We start from the raw sequence: 18,964 nt of genomic DNA, 5'->3' as shown, positions 1-18,964 counted from the left end.
CCCCAAAAAAAAAAAAAACAACAGCCCCAAAACAGCAGAATTGTGTGTGCTTTATCACAGGTTTAAGACAAATGATACACGAAAACGTGCTGCACAATTGACTGCAAAAGCAAATACCAGACTCTTTTCTTTCGAATGCATTGTGCAAGTGCAAATATTTATATGGTTCCCAGTGACTACAAATAGTTTCAAGTAGAGTGTAGTTTTTCTAAATCTGGTTTTATAGCTGCACATTTGATGTGCAGCTTAACTATCATGGAATGCAAGATGGACAGAATAAAAATAACTGCATTATTCATGCATCACTATAAAATATTGGGGAGGTTATGGTTTGTGAATTACATCAGCAGGCAAATCCAAACCCTACAACTGCTACCTAAAATTGCAAGTTTAATATGTAATGAGGTTGCAAATTAATCTCATGGATGATGCAAGAATGTTAGCATTACATGCAACCTTGATCCTGATGGCCCTTTCATTCCATAATTAAACTGAATTTGACTCTGGGTCTGTTTTCTTTAGATGGCCCCTGTTCCTGAGTAATACCCCATAGGAGCCCCACACTACTGATGTATTGCATTAATATATCATCAGAAGCAGTTGTCATTCCAATGATATATTAGTGTAATACACGAGAATGAGGCTCACTGATGATGTATTTAGTCCTTACAATATGGCATTGTCCAGGGAAGCAAGGGTCCAATAAGAGATTCATTACAATTACAGTATGAAGTCAGCTAATGCACTGCAGGTTGGGAGATGCATTTCTAGTACCAGGTAGGTAATTTTGATGCTAAATCCAATGTCTTGTCATTGTTTCTAGTGCTTCGGACTACAAAATTTGTGACAGCAGTTGAAAATTATTCCAAAAAATGAACAAGCATTTTCTTATCTCTATTTACATCCCTCTTTTTCTGCTGAGCTGCTCTTTGTGGACTATGTATAAATTGTAGGCTATTGTTTCTTTGTCTTTCTCTTGGTGTATTTCTCTATTCTGAAAAGGTAAGCATCTTAAACCTGGGACCTACATTTCGTTAATGATTGGAAAGCATTTCTCACTTCCCGGAATCTCCCATAAGAAAATATTAATTAAGAATAATGGCAAGATCCTCATCCTGTTTGGGGTGCTGGCTTGATAGCTTGTCATTAGAGCTTTCATAGCTGCTGAAGCTGTCCTTCCCATGTGAAAGATAAAGTTTCTGGTATCACTGTGAGCCAGTGAGACTGCTGAAATAATAAGTCATCTTTCTCACTTTTTACCTTATTGAAGGCTGCAGGTAGAAGCATATTTCCTCTGCTACAAGAAGTAGTATTTGTTGCCAGAGCTAACAAGGAAGATTCAAAGAAAAACATTTTTTTTAAGGGCTACTAGTACATTTTCTGCTAATAGATATTGCAAAACATACTCTAAATGTAGATGAATTAGAGACTTGAATTTAGCACAGTTCATCTAGTCTCTGCTGCTTTTTTCTGAGAGGAAAAAGAGGAAGAGGAAAAAAGTGGAGATTTTCAAATGTTTATAATAGAAGGCTAAAAGGAACAGGGGTATTTTGTGCATTGGGAAAGCAGTTACTGCTCACTCTCCTACAGTCTTTGATTGCATCGTAAATAAAGCAGTATTGTGAGTCATCTTGGACATAGGATGTATGGAGATACTGGTTGGAAGGCCAGTTAGGAAGTTAAAATTATGGTGGAAGACCCTTAGGTTGATGATGGCTGGACACAGACTGAAGTGATATGCTCCTTTACTGAGGAGGAAACAAAAACTGTACAGCAATTTTACAGTATCTGCTGGCCAAAGCATGTTGCAGAAACCATTCCTGTTTTGAAGAGTTTTCTTGTCCTAGGATAATTATTCTGAACCGAATAAAGGGAGAAAAAAAAAAAAAGGAAACAGGAAGATACTGAAATATAAGGTAGCCTGACAAACTTCAATTGGCCGCGCAGCCTTTGGCCAATTGATTCCACCTCTTCAAAAGGAAAGTCAAGAGAAAGACATATGTGGTAGGTAATGGAAATGATACGTGACAGTGGAGTGAAGAAGAGCGCAAGTACTATCAGTGGGTCCACAATGATTCAACTATGGGGAGATATGTCTCCGGACATATTTTTTAGACATGAGCCTGGAATTTTAAACTAGTTAACAGGACCTCTAGCAATTTGTAGAGTAATGCTAACTATATCTTCAACATGGACTAGCAAACTGTGCCCCTGTGAATGCCAGTCCCCACACTGCTACATACTCTTTTTGCTGAGGTTGTTCAGATTTAAAGCACTAAAGTTATACTTCATGGGGCTTTGTTGTGATGACTGATCAGCTGAGTATCGGGTTGTGTGCTGCCAGGTGACACCCATCTAGGTGATTGTGTTGCCTTTCTGGGTATGGAGTTCAGAATTTCCTTCCAATCAATTTTTCTTTACTCAGGGATTATATCTGCACCTGGATTTGGCATCCATCAGGCACGTAGAAGTTCCTTGGCTATCGCACAATTCTAACACCTCTCAGACAAAGGTTTCAAATCCTTTGAAAATCTTAAGAGGCCAAAGGCTCCTCTTCCAGCTTCCAAGCTTGGCAAGGCTTCAGACTTCCGGGCTTTTATGTCTCTCTTCACCTGCTCTCATCCTGGGGGCTGGCACAGCTGCAGACTTTTTCCTGAGACTGAGATGAGTGATCCCATCACTCTCACTCCCCAGAGCTTCCAAGGGGAGGTAGGTCACTCCTGCTGTCCCCTCCATGGGTCTGGTGGGAGCTGGTGGAAAGCAGTTAATCTAAACCAGGTAACCTGAACACCCAGTAATCTAAGTGTGGTAACCTCAGAACAGAGCTCATTTGCCCCAGTGGAGCTGCATGGATTCTGTGAGGTGCTGTGTCTGTCTGCAAAGCATGCTGTCTGCAACCCCCAAGTGCCCCATTTGGCACTTCCAAATGCAAGAATAAATCTCGAATACCTAACACACTATGTTTTAACACGCATCTCTGGCTTTCCTTCAACCTGTCTGATGGGGGAAACTGAGTCATGGAGCTATAAAATGATTTGCCCAAGTATCTACTCTCTTCTTCTAACTGTTCTACCCCAGAAATATATGTGTTAACTTCTATTTAACACTTTATTTGGTCCTATGTAATTCATCACTAATATCCACTTCTATTTCTCACTCTCCCTGTTTGTTAAGATCCACCTCATCTACATTATTCACAGGAATAACTTCCTCAGAATGCTTAAACATTAACTCTTTTTATTTATAAGGACCTATTCTACAACCTAATAGAAAAATTGCATTAAATCTGTTTTAATTTGTCTTAGAGTTTCTTTTTAAAAAATCTGAGGTTCCTTGTATCTCCTACATTTATTAAGATTGATCATGATTGCATATAAATGTCCAATTTAGCAAGACGTTATATCCGATGTCCTTGAGTTTTCCAAAATATTATCCTCATTTCAAGCAGCATTTTTCCTAGACTTGCCATCAAGTAGTCTAATTCTTATCTACATTTGCTATCAACAGAAACATGAAGAATTATACTCAATTTCCCCGTATTCTGGCTGAAAAAAAGCTATTATCTAGGTGCATGCATGCCTAGAACAAGCTAGTAAAAAAAATGAAAAGAAGAAAAGGAAAAAAACACATTTTAATGTCATCGTAAAGCAACAGAGCAAAAGGAAATCATAATTAGCATTTAGTGCTCCAATGTTAGTGGACCAATTAGACTTGGAGTATTATATTAAATGCGTCTTTCAAACAAGAAGGAAATGTGTTTTCTTTTTTAGTGCATATCTATTACATAAGCTTTTTAATTTTCCCTCAAATGTTTTCATATAAACAGACTTAACTGTCTAGAGAATTCAAGTCTTTATATAGCAAATGTATAGTGTCAATTAAATACAATGTTGATTATATATTTCTCAGTTAGTACAGTGTTTATACTAAATTAATCAACAATATCTACACTACCTAAAGTTTCCTGATTGGCTTTCTTGTGTCTTTGTTTGCAAGTTACTTTGCACGAATGGAGCCGAGTGCTGACCAAATCTAAATGGTTCTTTTGTCAACAAAGAATAAGAAAAGAAGAAAAGGTTAAACGAGCACTAGGGGGTGGGGAAGAAGAGTGAGAAGGTACAATGTCACCTCCATGCTGTGACAGCCATGAATCAATTCTTCACATTGCAATTGGTAATATTTCTGAAATGCTGCAGACTGTCAAGAAAAAGTAAAAAGCATTTTCCTGGAGACTTCATGATTTTTCCAAGTAAAAACCATAAACAAAATCTGAATGGGGCAAAAAAAATGTGTGTGTGTCTGAATATGCCGAAGAGATCAACAATGGTAAAGGGATATATTATTATGGAAAATACATTCAGAAAGCTGGCGATGGAAAAAGAAAGACTATACAGGATGAAAGAGTGAAAGTGCTGGGCTCAGCTAGTTATAGTGAGATTAATGTCATTTAAAAAAAACCCCACAACACATTACAATATCTAACAATACCAACATGTATTGATTTCAAATTTATTTCCTGTACCAACACTGGTAGCATAACATACAGGAAAAAAGAAGAGAGAGAGAGCTCTGCAGAAATGCTTAACATCATGGTAAATGGAAGGAGAGTAACTGTCACAAAAGGAAAATTAATTCTGACCATCACTCAAGTTTTAGGCTCTGTACTTGCTGATCTTGCTGTAGGTATGATTTCAGGGTATCATAGGCCCAACAAAAAAAAAATAACATTTTCTTAAGAAAAACAAGAACATGAAATTAAGTATCCCCTGATAAAAAAGTACACAATGTACTTTAGAGAAAAATGTGTTCAATTCTGACTTAAAATAGTATTTCTACTTCCCATAGTAGGTTTCCTTTAGGTTCAGAGAAGTATAAAGATACCAAGAAATGCACATTTTTCTCTAAGGTAGTAAAAATCTCAGTTCAACCCTATGATATTTTATTCAATTAGAAAATAATAATCTAAAGGCTGGGATGAATCAGAGGGAAAAAATGCCATATGGTATGTTTTTCTCCACTCAGCTTTACAGACAAGTGACTCTTAAGATGAAAGGACAAATCACAGAAACACAGACAAAATTTCAGCCAGAGCAGTCTGTCTACACTAAAATAGATGGGGTTCAATCTCTCTTTCACAGGATTATAAATGGTTTGTATGGGCTGTAATGAGAGACCCTTCAAGGGAAGAGCAGGGCCCCAAACTTTTTATTTTTAACTACTTAACCATCTGACTTTTTACTCTCTAATTTTCAGTGCTCCCTCAGATCTTTGTGTGACTCCCTAGTTTGTCATGCATTCCAAGACACAGGATGTGTTAGCTTAGTGATACTCATTAGCTGGTCTCTGCATCTCCCAGTTCCTACAGCCTCTGCCTTCTCAGCTCTATTTACCTCTTTCTCATAGAGGAAATGTCCCTTTTTCTCCATTGTTTTTTTCTCCCTCTCTTCTCTGTTTGTCCTCTCTCTTCCTTGAGAGTGACTGCTTCTTTCACTTCTGCAGTCTTCAACTTGTTTCCCTCCACTCTTGACTCCCGATTAGAAGTCTTCACCTTCACACACACAAAACCCAAATTGCCCATTGTAGTACAAATGAAATCCCCAAATTGTCAAGTGCAAAATTAGCATTAAAAAATCATAAGACAACAAACAATAGAGCTTTTTATGTGGTTTTTGTAATTGCATGAAACTAGTTACTTTGGCAATTATTGTTTGTGTCTCATTAGCATGCAAAATGGGTTTTTAGACTAACCCACACACAAAAGAAACCACTTGTGATGAGAACTGTGCTTTGTTTAATGTTAGACACCATTGTATTTGCTTTCCTAATATAACAGTTCTAATTAGTACCTAGCACTCATCCTGAGTTTTTCAGCTTGAAAACGCCGAAGGTGACAATTGAGTCACAATTCCATGGCACTCTTTGTCAGTACCTGTCAAAATATAGCTAAGTCTTTAGGAGTTGTGATCTAAATACTAAAAAAAGTTAATAGTCCATAAAGAATCTCAGTTTGGATAATTCTTAAAAAATAAAATAAAATTGCAGATTACCCTTTTGTTAAGTGCATGTTATTAGTACTTCACAGTTAAATATGGTCTTGGCAAGACTGTCCTCTGTCCTAATACTGACTTTGCATTATTTTTGTCATCTCACCTTTACCTGTTCATCTGCCTCTTTCATTTTAGTGATTCATTAGAACAGCATGGATGGATTAGCCACAAAACTTAAAATCCATTCATCAGTATCTGCAAACTTCTTCAATGTGATTGTTCACTTGTCTTTGAAGAATGATTTTTTCTTAAAAAATGTCTCACTTCCAGAGCTGGAACAATCATGACTGCCTTTCATTTATGTTTTCTGACTTTTCCCCAAATTCTGCACAGAGCAGCTAGTAGGGGAAACATGAAAACTCCTGCTGAGGGGTTGTCTCCAGCTTCATGTTTGTGTATGAATAAGTCAAGAAAGAGCCAGTTCAGTGACACATTGCCAGTGTTGCTTTGTGATTATCACAGTATGAAGTAATAATGTTGTGTTTTCTTTTCAGTAATAGAAATTTATAAAGAACTTGGCTGTTCACAGGCTTGACCAGTGTTTTGGCTTATAAACACCAGACTTCCATATTTTCTAGTTTGCTTAGACCCACTGAGAAGCTGACTGTCAAAAGCAAAATTGCCCACTTGGTCCCCATAATTCAAAACTTGCCTCTCAACTGGCCTTTTTCTAGCTCATTAACTTCCAAGGAAGCACTCTTTTGGTATGTTTTATTCTATCCTGGTTTCAAAGGATTGAATGAACCTTTTTTCTTTGCTGGCACCTAGTCTTGGCAATGCTGCACCGAAATCAGTTGGTTTATCTGCTAAATTCAGTCAATAAAAAACAGATCCATCAGTTGTTCTGTGCCTCAGACTCCTCTGTGAACAAAGAGAGACAACTTTGCTGGCTGGACTTACACAGCAATGGCCCTGACTTCAGAGGTGATGTAGCCAGTTACACCCTAAATGTATTCATTCAGCTTGTCCTCACCCCTCACTATGGATCTTCAACTACAAACTAAAGTTGTTCATGCCATCAAAATTTGCCCTGCGGACGCTGTATTTTCACAAAAAAATAAGTCAGCTGAATAGAAGGCAGATGAGTCAGGGATGGTGGTGAAGGGAAAGCAGGATTTCAGCAGTGGTCAGAGGTACTGTAATTTTGCCACTGCTCCAGGAAGATTATCCTATCCTTTCTCACAGTGCTGCAGCATCTGCTAGATACATCTCAAGCTTTGCAGCTGTCTTTATTCTGCTTAGCTGAGAGCACAAAACATGAGAATTTGGAAGTCAGTTCTCATTCTCTACCTATAAAATGATACTGCCACACAGTAAGCAATACATATTCAATTATCTGTATCTATTATTAGTTTGTTTTTTATATAGACAAACCAGGTATCTGTATGGCAAATTTATCAAAACAAATGAAATTTGTGAATTCATCAACAGGTGAATAACTAGGAATTGGGGAGAAACTGAGAAAACAGAGAAACAGAAAATAAACTTAAGCCACTGGTTTCTAAACCAGGCTTGATTTTTATCTGTCATGGTCAGATTACAAGGTCTTCAAAGTTATGTAGGCGTTTGATTGTCTACTCACAGGTGTTCCAAAGTTTCCACTAGCTGGCTTGAAACTTAGTTTAAGAGAAAATCCAGGAGATACATCCTTTGCAGCCAAAGCCTATGTATATAACCTATGCATAATGCAGCCTCAATAAGGCTCACAGTTAACACACTGGTAAATGGCTCTGAAATTTTCATATTCTGGTAGATGCAGTTATTTCATTGCAAATAAATGACTCAGTCATGCATTCTGAGAGGAGACTTTTCAGTCTCTTCTAAAAAGTTGCTCTACTTTATATAATTCAAAAAGCCGTAGTATTGATAGTTGAATAGTTTATCCATATAATAATCCATACAATAATTAGATCATAAAATTGTAGACTTAATAAAATTATGAAGCGAATGGAGTTTAGGCAAGTTTACATGACACAGTGGAACCACAGAAGCTTGGTGCTTTACAGAGAGACTAGGCTGAGTCCCAAGAGTGAAGTAGCTACAGTGGTGTTGCAGTGTGACTTGCACTGAGTTCAGCTACACAACGAATTAGCTTGGACCCCAGGGAATAGTGGTCAATGCCTGTCATGGCAAAGCATCTAAGTACCATGCAGCCACTTGTTCACCTGCCCCCTTAGCTCTCTCTACCCCCAGTGGGATAGGAAGGAGAACTGGACAAAAGGTAAACTCTACGGGTTTAGAAAATAACAGTTTAATAATAACAAAAATAACATAAATGAAATAATAATAATATAATTGCAATGAAAAGGCAGTCAATAAAAAGAGAGTGAGAAATAAAGCCCAAGACAGACAAGCAATGCACAATGCAATCTCTCACCACCCTCTGATGGATGCCTAGTCCATTCCCAAGTAGTAATTGGAGCCTCCCAGCCAATTTCCTGCAGTTTATATACTGGGTTATGTTCTATGGTAGGGAATATCCCTTTGGCCAGTGCAGCTCAGCTGTCCTGGCTGGGCTCACTCACGAGCTGGATAAACACTTCAAGCAATGGGTGAGCAACTGTCTCCCGGGTTGAGCAAAGACGATACAAAACTGGGAGGAGCTGTTGATTACATCGAAGTCAGGGAGGCCCTGCAGAGAGAACTTGACAAATTAGAGAACTGGCCAATCACCAAGCACATGAAGTTCAACAAGGAAAAGTGCCGGATTCTGCACCTGGTATGAGGTAACCCTGGGTGCATGTTCAAATTGGGGAATGAGATGTTGGGAAGCAGTGCCATGGAAAGAGATCTGGAGGTCCTGGTTGATGGTAAATTAAATATGAGTCAGCAGTGCCCTGGCAGCCGGGAGGCGGGGGGCATCAGGCAAAGCATCACCTGCTGGTGGAGGGAGGGGATTGTCCTGCTCTGCTCTGCATTGGGGTGGCCTCACCTGGAATATTGTGTGCAGTTTTGGGCACCACAATATAAGAAAGATATTAAGCTTATCAGAGAGCATCTAAAGGAGGGCTACAAAGATGGTGAAGGACCTTGAGGGGAAGCTGTACAAGGAGAAGTTGAGGTCACTTGGTCTCTTCAGCCTGGAGAAGAGGAGACTAAGGGGAGACCTCATTGCAGTGACAGCTTCCTCGTGAGGGGAAGAGGAGGGGTGGGCACTGATTGCTTCTCTGTGGTGACCAGTGACAGGACATGAGGGAATGGCCTGAAGTTTTGTCAGGGGAGGTTTAGGTTGCATATTAGAGAAAGATTCTTCATGCAGAGGGTGGTTGGGTGCTGGAACAGGCTCACCAAGGAAGAGGTCACAGCACCAAACCTGATAGAGTTCATGAAGCGTGCGTTGCCAACATTTTCCTTTGACTAAATCACCAAAACATAACACTGTCCCAGCTACTAGGGAGGAAAGAACTCTGTCCTAGCTGAAACCATAATACTGTCAAAGACACGGTTACTTGAGAAGAAGACTCAACTACTAGACACCACCTCTGAAAATTCAGGGGTTTTTTTATTGCTACTGTACTTCTGTTGGTTCCAAAGGAGGGAAAGAGTGTGGACTGAGAGGAGCAACAGTTTTGCAGAGACACCAAAATAGTGCTTCAGCAAACCTCCTCCAGTCTTTCTAACAGGATTCATCTTCACCTGTGCTTTCCTTATTTTACATATTTTTACCTCTTTCACACGAATGTTTTCTTAATAATCTGTTATTAATCAGCTTCCTGTTTCTCCCATTTTCTGTGATAATTTTCTGTTGGAATGGTAAAATATAGTGTTTCCTAAGATACTGAGAAACTGACTGTGGTAGGCACACAACTACTCTGGCCACACTAATTCAAAGTTATGAGCCCTTCTTAGAACCCCTCAGCAGCTGTGTGTCTGGTTTCCCATCTCTGTGCATGGGACAGCCAAAATAACTCCTTTGATTAGTCAATGATTTACTCACATTTATATATTTCTACACCTTTCTGTCCTATCCTGCTCTTATGGCAAAAGCAAGATGCCATCTACCTGCCTTACCATGTAAATCTGAATGTAGTGACATGACAACACTACTCTGAGCAAGTAAAAGTAGAGTAAGTCCATCAGGACTAGTGCATGCTTCGTTGAGCTGTGCTGTTTGCAGAACTCAGATTAGACCAGAAACCCATGAACAGCCTTATGCTATGTGCTTAGAAACTATATGGTTACATCTATGCTGGTAGATGGACTTGGCCAGACACCGTTCTCAGACATCAGAATTTAGAGCCTAAATTCATAAAGTGAAGTCCTTTTGTCCCCAAAAAAAGCTGTCTATGTTCAAATGACATATTTGAAATGGTCTCTTGCCCTGGAATTAAGTGGAAGAGAGATGGTTAGCTGAGCCCAAAAATGATTCCAGGAACTGTGTTAGCAATTTAATTGTATGGGCAATCATGTCTCAGTAATTGAGCCCACAGAATAGATGTAGGCTAGGGATCGCAGTTTATCCCTGTAGAGAATGGGCTTAGTGACATAGTATTGCATGCATTGCAGCCTGGTTGTGAAGTTTAACTGATATTTATAAAATATGCCAAATCCTTGCATACAAAATGCTACATAAGTAATAAGTATTAATAAACGTGATTATATTAAACCAGGTCTGTTTTCAGTCATGTTTTATAAGAACACAGTTGTAGCAGTAAGTGAGCTTTCATATGAAAGATCAAACATTTTGCCTTCCATTGTAAGCCATTCTTTGTAAGCTTTTCCAATAAAAACAGCAGAATATCTCATACATATTGAAATTCAATGACATTCTTAAAGACTAAGTGTTCATTTGCAAATGGCAAGCAATAACGCTGAATTTCTCTTTACCAGACATTTTTTATCATGCATTTCAAGCTTAATGTTATCAATAAGTAACAAATTAGTAAGCTCAAAATTTACATTAAAACTAATATAATTTTTAATTAGTACAACCAGACATCAGGTGCATTTCAGCTTTAATCTAAACATAGGCAAGCAAGGTTTCCTACTTTGCTACATTCTTTTTCAGATTGAAGTCTGTCATCCTCAAACCTAACTATTTCTTAGCACTTAAAAATGTTTTTCACAAATTACATTCAGCAAGAAGAAAGCAGAGTTTAAGCGAAAGCTGGTTCTAAACCCCTGCAGCAGACCTTATAGTTTCCAGTCCTTTATTAAGAGAAAAAACAGAGGCTTTCGGGGGTGGGGTACCAGCATTGACATTTCTCATAGTCTGACACCGGGCTTTGCCTCTTTTGGTGCCAATCTAAACTTAAAAGGCCTACTGACACAACTCTGACAGAGTGTGAAAAAAAATATAATTTCCCTACCTGACTCAGCTATGATGTTTTCCTTGCAATATTACCTCTTATTCTTTTTGGAAACTGGTATAGAGGTAACTGTTAAAAAGGAGTCTTTTGATTATATAAAGTATCTTTCAATTCAAAGAATTTTCTAGTGCAATTCAAATAACAACCTCTTTTTGGTGTAGACCAGGCCTGGGGCTCTGGCTTTGTGTTATGGACAAATCATCACAGGTAGTATACCGGATTTTAACTCGAATACGGGAGTTGGAGCTTACAGTGTGTAAAGTGGGATTTCTAACTCATCTTCAGTTCATTTCAAAACTCACTCCCTAAATGACCAATATTTCAGTGCTGTGCCCTCTTTTTCTCAAAACATAGGTAAAAGACTCATGACCCTGTACTGAATATTGGAGTCTGCATGAAGCACTCTTTGAAGAGCTTGTCACAGGTGCACCAGCAGAGGAAATCAAGTCTCCTTGCTAAGGAGAGAGCAACAGGTTCTGTTTCACAGTTAGGGCTCTGTATTTGATCAGAAGGACTCCGGCAGAGAAAAACAATGGAGCTCATGCTGTAACTCACATAGGGACAGATCCTCAGCACTGTCCTTGCACTGATCCCAGTCACTGGGATCAACTCATGCCCAACTGCATGCCCTGACTGTGACTTTATTTAGTTTTGTGTATGTGTTTGAACTTTCAGAACTCCAGAGGGTTCCCAGACCAGCTGCATGGCCTGTTTGGTGGCTTAATTAATTTTTCCCTATGAAACTGTAGACTCTCAAACTTGGCTGTAGGGTTTTTTACCCCATGCCTTCCTGGATGCCGTCTTATACATCCCAAACATAGCTTTTTAGTGTTTTTCCTGCTTTTCAGCTGTTTCATCTCTGCTGTCCCTCAAAAATACTTTCTGTCAACCTGAGAAAGGAAGGAGAGTTGTTTTCAACAATTTTGCATGTTTTTATTGCTTTTCTTTTCCCCCCTCAAAACACTGGGAAGAGCTGTGTTAGTTTTTATGTCAGCCATTGAAATGAAACTTTGTAAAGACAGTTTCATAATTTCTACAAGTTTCAGTAAAGGAACCCCTAATAACACACAGCATATGCATGCATGTAACGACCCAGAGCTTACTTCTCTTAGCTAGGGAGAAAATATTTCAAATATCTGTGAGGACATACATAGCAGGTGTCTGAGACAACTGGCAATTAAGCAGTGAGCTATCTCAGGGCTAATTGGCATCTGTTTAAGCTGTACTTTGAGGTATGAGCCCAGGGACCGAGTGCCTTCAGTCACCCAAGAACTTGTCAGCAGCCAAGCAAATGCATCCAGTGCGGCTTAATGCTGTTGGAGCATATTTCAGTCATTGAAAGTATAATTATTTAAGCCTGCTGAGGTCCAGTGCTCAACTCAGAGGCCTTTCTGCACTTCTCCTTACCTGTGTAAAATGGTTTTAATTTTGGAATACCACATCATCAATATTAAAGAGTATTCAATATGTTAATCAATTAATTTAATGAAAAAATGTAAACCCATAAACAAAGAAAACCTGAGGTGGCAGATGGTCCTTATCTAATGATACAGTAGTTTCAATCACCTTTGAAGCTCTGTATAGAACAGGTAAGTGACAAACAATATCCTGGCATGCTCTTCTGATCATCTTTGCTTCCTCCAAACAGACTTTAACAGGTTGGAACATGGACAGCCTGAATGGTGTGACTACCAGGCCAAGAATGGCAACTGAAAAAGGGTTGTTGCATGGCTGTTCTGACAGAAGCGAGTGTGAGGACAGAGAGGTCTTTTTCAGGGGAAATGTGCACATATTGAAATTGTTATGGAGCTTTAGGCACAGAAATAGGTAGTGGAATGACAAGAAGCCATAATACAGAGTGTATCTGGGAAGGAGGTCAAGAGTCTGTAGAAGAGGCATATGATGTCGACTTGTAAAAGAGATGAAAAGAAAGGAAGAAAACAACTGCCTTGTCATGAGAGGACAACATGCAGCACTGGAGTGGAGGCAACGGAGATTCATAAAAGTCTGCGTGAAGAGTGAGCCTGGGGCTGATAGCCATGAACTAGTTTTGAGTTGCACAGGAGTGTGGAATTTCCTCCAAAATCTGGGAAAATAATGCAGAAATATGGAAATCTGAGGTTTTTGTGAAAGAGAGAAAATCACATGTGGATTTGTGTTAAATTTTCAATAATTTGTCATCCTGAAATTTACAAAGATCCCTTAAAATAATAACTTCAGAATATTTTTATGTATCACCTTTTCACATGGGGATAGGCTGTGTGTAGGTTTTACAAAGGCTATATGTCTTCCTTTTTTTGATCCATACAGTGTGAGTATACTCTTTCTAAATAAGTTTCTAAATGTTCTTTTGCTGGGAACAATTTAGGAGACAAAGAGTTTTTCCTTAGATTCCAGAAGCATTAGAGTTCAATTGCCCTATAAACACCTACCTGGATGCTAAGGCTATTTTTAAGTGACACACATAAAAGAGATGTCCAAGCTCATGCCTGGATGAGCCTGTGGCATAGAGCATCCTCCTTGGGGTCTGCATTCCCCGTGGAAGAAAGCTGTGCACCTATGCCAGATGTAAGTCACAATCTTCTACAAAAGTCCTTGCTCTGGAAAACCAGGAGAGGAGGCATATCAGATGTGATCCAGCTCTATCAGAAGCACAATCCAAATATTATCCAAGTTTAGAGTTTTTTTCTTTTTTATAAATATAAGGCAAAACTGGAAAGAACACATTATATCAGAAACCACCATATTTTATAGGAAGAGAACTAGAGGAGTAATGGTGTTATTTTCACCTTTCAGCCTCTAATGCATCTTAAGACAACACAGACTTAATACCCCTTTCATGTGTCTTTCCCCAGTTCACGGTGTGCCCAAGGACTCCCCTGAACTTCCACTCCCCTTCTCATTGGTGGCCTCTCTAGGCTGATGAAAACCCATGAACAGATTTTGCAGCTGACCATGCCTTCTTCCTGACTCATTCCCAGTTGTTAAGGAGAAATCTGTTTGTTGTCCTTTCTTTTTCTTTGCTTTGCCAGCCATTGCTATGTACATAGCTGCATGTCCTTACCAGACAAGAAATGCCATCTCTCCCCAGTGCTAAAGGTCACAATAAACAGAGGGTTTTTTACTGAATGCCAAGTAGGAAATCTCTAACTGAAGTGATGACCTCTTAGGGTTCTTATGTTTCTATAAACTCCTAAGCATTTCTGCCCTAGGGGTATTTTTAGGGAAATACACTAAGAAAACATCATTATATATGTATCACAGGAAAAAAAAAAACAAACAAAGAACAACCAAACACAAAAAAATCAAATCAAAACAACCCACACAGCTTTCCTTGGAAATTTAGCTTTGTTTGTTAGTGGAAGAAATGTGATTTTGCTTTATATTAAGGTGGCTATAAAGTCCTGTGTTAACAGATAGTATTTAGAAATACATATGTGGTTTGTCCAACTGATGTAAAACTCTGTGTTAGTTTCCTGAGAAGCCTAGTGCTGCACTGGCCAAAACCACAGCATATTTACAGTGGCATTTAGCAGTAATTTTCAATCTCAAATGGCATTGCAGTTTAGTGAGACCATCTTCAGAAGATGCCCATTACTGATGACACAGGAAGTGCTGCTAAAAATATAGTTATGTTCTTTTATATTAGGTACAATGATATGTGTTCAAATTCATGTTTACATACTTTTGATCTAGGCACGTAATAGTATTTATGATGCAAAATGTCTTTTGTTTCACCAGCCTCCAAAAAAAAAAAATTAAAGTATTTTATGTCAAAAAGTAAGAAACTCTCACTGAATACATCATTATGCTTCTAACTGTGTGTTATTGGAGGCAATAAAACAATTGGTAAATTCAAAATTTGATGGACTTGATGGATTTTTGTTTTAGACCTTGGCTTAGAAATTATTATGAGTATATATATATATTTTTTTTTAAGTATACTTTGGGCATTTAATATGCAAAATACTCAAACACTGTGTGCCAGATCAACAGGTATTTTTTGTTCAGTGTTATAGAACTTGCTGAAATTTATTTTGGTCAACGTTTAAAAAGTTATGATCTTCATCTGAGCCCAGACCATAAACATTCTTTTGCCACTCCCATTCTCCTAAAATCCCTTAGGACCTAATCAGAAAGTTCTCCTTAATTATAGCTAGCATTTAGCTAATGAAGTAAGAAATAGTTATTGCTTCCCTAATCTACCTCAAATATTGTTATTAGATTAGGAAATCTGATTTATTTTTTAAAAAAGATGAATACTAGACGCAGGTATTTTTCCAGTGTGCAGTACGCACACTTTGTGCAGCTCTGCCATTCCCTTGATGCAGTCCCAGGCTGTGCAAGTAGAAACTGCCCTCCTGCTGAGTCCACTTAACTGCTGCTTTCTGTTGGGCCTGAGTAGCAAGAGATACAAGGACTCTAGATCATGTTCCTGCTGCAGTAACGTGCCACTGAGAATCCATATCTCCTGAAAGTACCTACCTCGGTAGGGTTTCAAAGCTACATACGTATGTGTGTGTATCACATTCATTTGTGTGTGGAGTGAAAGTCAGTGTACAGCTTACTGGTGAACAGCTTTAAAAACTGAATGCAGACTTCACTAGTTCATGATTACATGCATCTTTCCTTAAGTTTTTATAGTTTTTAATTTCCTAAATAATGGGGTATTCATAATGGTCTGAAATACTTACTCTATCATTTACCTTCTCTGCTTGATAATTTTCATGTCTTTAATGTCTTTCTGTTCACCATCACTACCTTAGATTGAAGATAGGCTTTGAAACACTTTTTTTTTCATCTTTAACTAGTTGCTTGACAAGTAGTGATTGGAAAAATAGTTTCCGACCAAGAAAGCAATTTTAAATTAGATATTGCTTTTCTCCAAGCTGAATCAAGGCCCTATAGACATTATGACAGATTGGATTTTGAACATTTTTTTATAAGAAAAAGCCAAGTTCTTCAATGATTAATCAGTAGACCACAGCGTCCTAGAATCATAGAATGGTTTAGGTTGTAAGGGATCTCAAAAATCATCTAGTTCCAACTCCACTGCCGTGGGCAGGGACACCTTCCACTAGACCAGGTTGCTCAAAACCCCATCCATGCTGGCTGTGAACATTCCCAGGGATGGAGTATCCACAACTTCTCCAGGCAACCTGTTCCAGTGCCTCACCACTCTCACAGGAAAGGTAGCTTCCTAATAATATATAGTCTAAATCTGCGCTCTTTCAGTTTAAAATCATTCCCCCTTGCCCTAACACTATACGCCCTTGTCAAAAGTCATTCTCCATCTTTCTTGTAGGCCCCCATTAGGTACCAAAGGGCTGCTCTAAGGTCTCCCTGGAGCCTTCTCTTCCCTGGACTGAAAATGCCAACTTGCTCAGCCTGTCTTCATAAGAGAGGTGCTTCAAAACCTCTGATCATTTTGATGGACGTCCTCCTGAATTGCTCCAAAAGCTCCATGTCCTTATTAAGCTGGGAGCCCCAGAGCTGGACACAGTGGGGTCTCACAAGAGCAGAGTAATGGGACAGCATCACCGCTCTCACTGTCTCTCTGCCTTTTTGCTGGGATGCATGTCTCCTGAGCCTGGGACAGGTGAGTCTTGAATATTAATCAGATTTCTTGGCCCCCTCTTCCCTCCAGTTCTTTATCCTATGGTACTCTACCAAGCAGAACTCTGAAAGTCTGGTCTCCTGAAGTTCAGGGTAGTGACCTTGCTGTGCACCCTTCTCACTGCCCTAAGAATCTTGAACTCCACTATTTCATGGTCACTGCAACCAAGGCTGCCCTTGAGCTTCACATTTCCCACCAACCCCTCCTTGTTGTCTAGAACAAGTTCAAGCACAGCACCTCTCCTCATTGGCTCCTCTGTCACCTGCAGAAGGAAGTTATTACCAGTGCATTCCAGGAACCTCCTGGGTTGATTATGCCCTGCTCTGCTTTGCCTCCAACAGGTATCAAGGTGGTTGAAGTTCCCCATGAGGATCAGGACTTGTAAATATTAAGTCCCTCCTATCTCTCTGTAGAGGGCTTCATCAGCTCTGTCTTCTGATGTGTGGCCTGCCCCAGACTCCTACTATAATGTTACCTGTCCCTGCCCTCCCTTTAATCCTGACCATAAACTTTTTGTCTGCTGCTCATCCATCCCCAGACAGAGCTGCACACACTCCAACTGGTCATTGGTATAGAGGGCAACAACCCCTCTGTCTCCCATGCCTGTCCTTCCTAAGCAATCTATCTCCTTCCATTCCAAGACTCCAGTCATAGGAGTTATCCCACCACATCTATGTGATGCCAATAAGATCACAGCACTGCAGGTGTGGGCATGTCTTGTTTATTCCTCAGGCTATGTGCTTTTTGCATAGAGGCAGTTAAGTACTGGCTGGAATGGCTGGAATTCCTTTGTGCTGCTTTTCCATGCTGGCATTTTAGTTCATACCCAGGCTATGCTGCCTGTCTAGAGACTCAAAGACGTGATCAAATTACTGAGTATCAGCTGAAGTTCACTGCTTGTCCATCTGCACACTCCTAGCTGGCACAAAGGTGAGGTAATGCAACTCCACTTAAAGCCTATAGCCTATATGGTAAGCAAGGTTGAACTGGCAGGGTGCTGTGAATGAACACACACGTGTGTGAGCTAATGTACTGTAACTTGTTAAGCCTCAGGAACATGGTCTGGGCCATAAATCACACACATTGTGCATAATTTCAGTGTCAGTTCAAGGTGACAGGAACCCATGCCCTGGCACTAACCTTCAGTTTCCTGGTATCCTTTGAAGGACTTTTGACACAATGATCTTCTTTGGTCTGGTTCATTATTTTTGCGCTCCTACTGTGGCAAAATGGGAGAAGCAAACGGCAAAAGCCTTGTATCCCTACCAGCATTCCCTTAACATGGGAGCCTCTAGTGCTCACATGTATGGCTTTATGGTGTCATACTCCTCTCAAATCCTAAAAAAATAGGACATTAAAAATAAAGCAGATGAGATGATGGGTTAGCACTGTTTATTTTTTTTTTTAAAGTTTCTACACACCTTTTTTTGAAACTCTTGCTGTGAAAGTCATCCAAAAGTTTTTAAGCTGGAGAAGGTAGAGTTTTGTGTTCTTTTTCAGAAAACAGACTATTCTGTTAATTTCAGAATTTGCTTTATATATAGATTGAACAAATAAACCACAAGGAAAAAATGCATGTTTTAAGTGAGGTTTTGTTCCAGAACTCCACAAAAAGCCATCACTGAAAACAGTAAAAATTATTTTGTGGTTATGAAAATATATGATTCATTTGTGGGCAGAAGAAGAAGAAGCATTTGATGAAAAAAATAACAAAGTAGTCATATTTGTCTCATTTTCTTTGGTTTGACATAATGTTTATACTACAACGAATGCAGTTTACTGTGCTATGTTTGTGTAAATTATGATTGTTTGAACAATGTAGTTTTGAGACTAAGAAGTTGCATTCAGACTTAATGACTAACATAAAATTAAAAACCATATATAGAATTGCAACAAAATCATCTTGGGTACATCTGTAATTTCCAAGGAGTTGGGATCCAGGTCTCTGGCCTTCTGATCTCTGGTACTGGTCTAAAGCAGATCCGTCCCTG

This window comes from Empidonax traillii, unplaced genomic scaffold (genome assembly GCF_003031625.1).
Source record: "Empidonax traillii isolate 1590-97213 ecotype Southwest subspecies unplaced genomic scaffold, ASM303162v1 scaffold181:size1721324, whole genome shotgun sequence".
Lineage (NCBI taxonomy): Eukaryota > Metazoa > Chordata > Aves > Passeriformes > Tyrannidae > Empidonax > Empidonax traillii.
Note: the sequence above shows the minus strand (reverse complement) of the source record.